The sequence below is a fragment of the Pristiophorus japonicus genome, unplaced genomic scaffold (genome assembly GCF_044704955.1).
Source record: "Pristiophorus japonicus isolate sPriJap1 unplaced genomic scaffold, sPriJap1.hap1 HAP1_SCAFFOLD_427, whole genome shotgun sequence".
In the NCBI taxonomy this organism is placed as follows: Eukaryota; Metazoa; Chordata; class Chondrichthyes; family Pristiophoridae; genus Pristiophorus; species Pristiophorus japonicus.
The window spans coordinates 362,501-365,000 of NW_027254168.1; the positions used below are offsets into that span (position 1 = coordinate 362,501).

At 47.7% G+C, this 2,500-nt stretch overlaps 1 protein-coding gene across 1 annotated transcript in view; it reads left to right on the plus strand.

Annotated features, from left to right (window-relative positions):
* Window positions 1-2,500, plus strand: part of LOC139251257 (microfibrillar-associated protein 2-like) — a 54,501-nt gene that overhangs the window by 2,578 nt on the left and 49,423 nt on the right. The gene's annotated exons all lie outside the window — the stretch shown is intronic.

Sequence of the window (2,500 nt, forward strand, 5' to 3'; positions counted from 1 at the left end):
CTGAGTGAAGAAGTTTCTCCTCATCTCAGTCCGATATGAGGAGAAACTTCTTCACTCAGAGAAGTTACTAGTTACATTCTGCCAACCCGTTTATTCCTACTCTCTGTTTTCTGTCCGTTTACCAATCCTCAATCCAGGTTCTGTGAATATGATTCCATGGATAAATCTAAAGTTCTATGAATGATTTATAGAATCATAGAAATTTACAGCACGGAAGGAGGCCATTTCAGCCCATCGTGTCCGCGCCGGCCGACCAAGAGCGATCTGACCTAATCCCACTTTCCCGCTCTCGGTCCGTAACCCTGTATGTTACGGCATTTCAAGGTGCACTGCCCAATGTGGGGAGGGTTTCTGCCTCTACCACCCTTTCAGGCAGTGAGTTCCTCCCCAGACCCCCAACACCCTCTCCCCTCAAATCCCCTCTAAACCTCCCCCCAATTACTTTAAATCATACCCCCTGGTTGTTGACCCCTCTGCCAAGGGAAACAGGTCCGTCCTATCCACTCTATCCAGGCCCCTCATCATGTTATACACCTCAATCAGGTCTCCCCTCAGCCTCCTCTGTTCCAAAGAAAACAAACCCAGCCTATCCAATCTTTCCTCATCGCTAAAATTCTCCAGTCACGGCAACATCCTGGTAAATCTCCTCTGTAGCCTCTCTAGTGCAACATCCTGGTAAATCTCCTCTGTACCCTCTCTAGTGCAACATCCTGGTAAATCTCCTCTGCACCCTCTCTAGTGCAACATCCTGGTAAATCTCCTCTGTACCCTCTCCAGTGCAACATCCTGGTAAATCTCCTCTGTACCATCTCTAGTGCAACATCCTGGTAAATCTCCTCTGTGCCCTCTCCAGTGCAACATCCTGGTAAATCTCCTCTGTACCCTCTCTAGTGCAACATCCTGGTAAATCTCCTCTGTGCCCTCTCCAGTGCAACATCCTGGTAAATCTCCTCTGTACCCTCTCCAGTGCAACATCCTGGTAAATCTCCTCTGTACCCTCTCTAGTGCAATCACATCCTTCCTGTAACGTGGTGACCAGAACTGCACGCAGTACTCCAGCTGTGGCCTAACCAGTGTTTTGTACAGTTCAAGCATAACCTCCCGGCTCTTGTATTCTATGCCTCGGCCAATAAAGGCAAGTATCCCGTACGCCTTCTTCACCATCTTATCCACCTGGCCTGCTACCTTCAGGGATCTGTGGACCTGCATTCCAAGGTCCCTTTGTTCCTCTACACATCTCAGTGTCCTACCATTTAATGTGTATTCCCTTGCCTTGTTGCCCCTCCACAAATGCGTTACCTCACACTTCTCCAGATTGAATTCCATTTGCCACTGTTCTGCCCATCTGACCAGAACATCAATATCTTCCTGTAGTCTGGATCTTTCCTCCTAGCTGGCAACCACGCGGCCAATTTATTGTATCATCTGCAAACTTCTTTATCACACCCCCTACATTTAAGTCTAAATAATTAATGTATTCCATGAAAAGCAAGGGACCCAGAACTGAGCCCTGCGGAACCCCACTGGAAACATCCTCCCAGTTGCAAAATCTCACCTCAACAATTACCCTTGGCTTCCTGCCACTGAGCCAGTTTTGAATCCACTTTTGCCCCTCTCCCTTGGATCCCATGGGTTCTATTTTTTTTGAGCAGCCTGCCATGTGGAACCTTGTCAAAAGCCTTGCTAAAATCCATATACACTCCATCAAATGCGCTGCCCTCATTGACCCTCCTGGTTACCTGCTCAAAAAATTTCAATCGAGTTCGTCAGACAGGACCTTCCCTTAACAAATCCATGCTGACTGTCCTTGATTAATCCGTGCCTTTCCAAATGAAGGTTTATACTGTCTAAAGTGGGGCTTCTGAACTCTGCTATAATGAAAGGATTTAAGAATGGGTCTCAGAGCTAAAATAGGCTTCTGTAATGGTGAACGTCACAAGCTGTGTAACCCAAGGACAAATAGACAAACTGTTGAACCACAGGAAGCCCAGAGGGGCAGCTGAACAGGGCAAGGGGTCAAACGTGATACTTCGGAGAAACTCTATCTGGTGTGAGACATAGGCCAATGATGGTGTGACACGAAAGGGAATTGGTCAAGCAGCAATTGTGCACGCAGGCTTTGAACCAATTAAACGGCATGGGCGGGGGCGGGGCAGTGGCCGTGCACGAGGCTGACATGCATCAAGTGTATAAAAGGTTGCGTGGAACTTTGTATCATTGGAGAAGCATGGCGATAGATAAATAGGCAGGTGGTCTCCCCACCGGTGCAAAATAAAGGCTACGTGAATCTTCGAACCCAGACCTAGTGTTGATTGTTTATCTTAAATACTCCACTACACTGCCCCTCAGAATTTATTCCAATAATTTGCCCACCACTGAGGTTAGACTAACTGGCCTTGTAATTACTCGGTCTATCCCTGCCTCCCTTTTTAAACAAAGTTACAACGTTAGCAGTCCTCCAATCCTCTGGCACGCACTCCTGTCGCCAGGGAGGATTGGA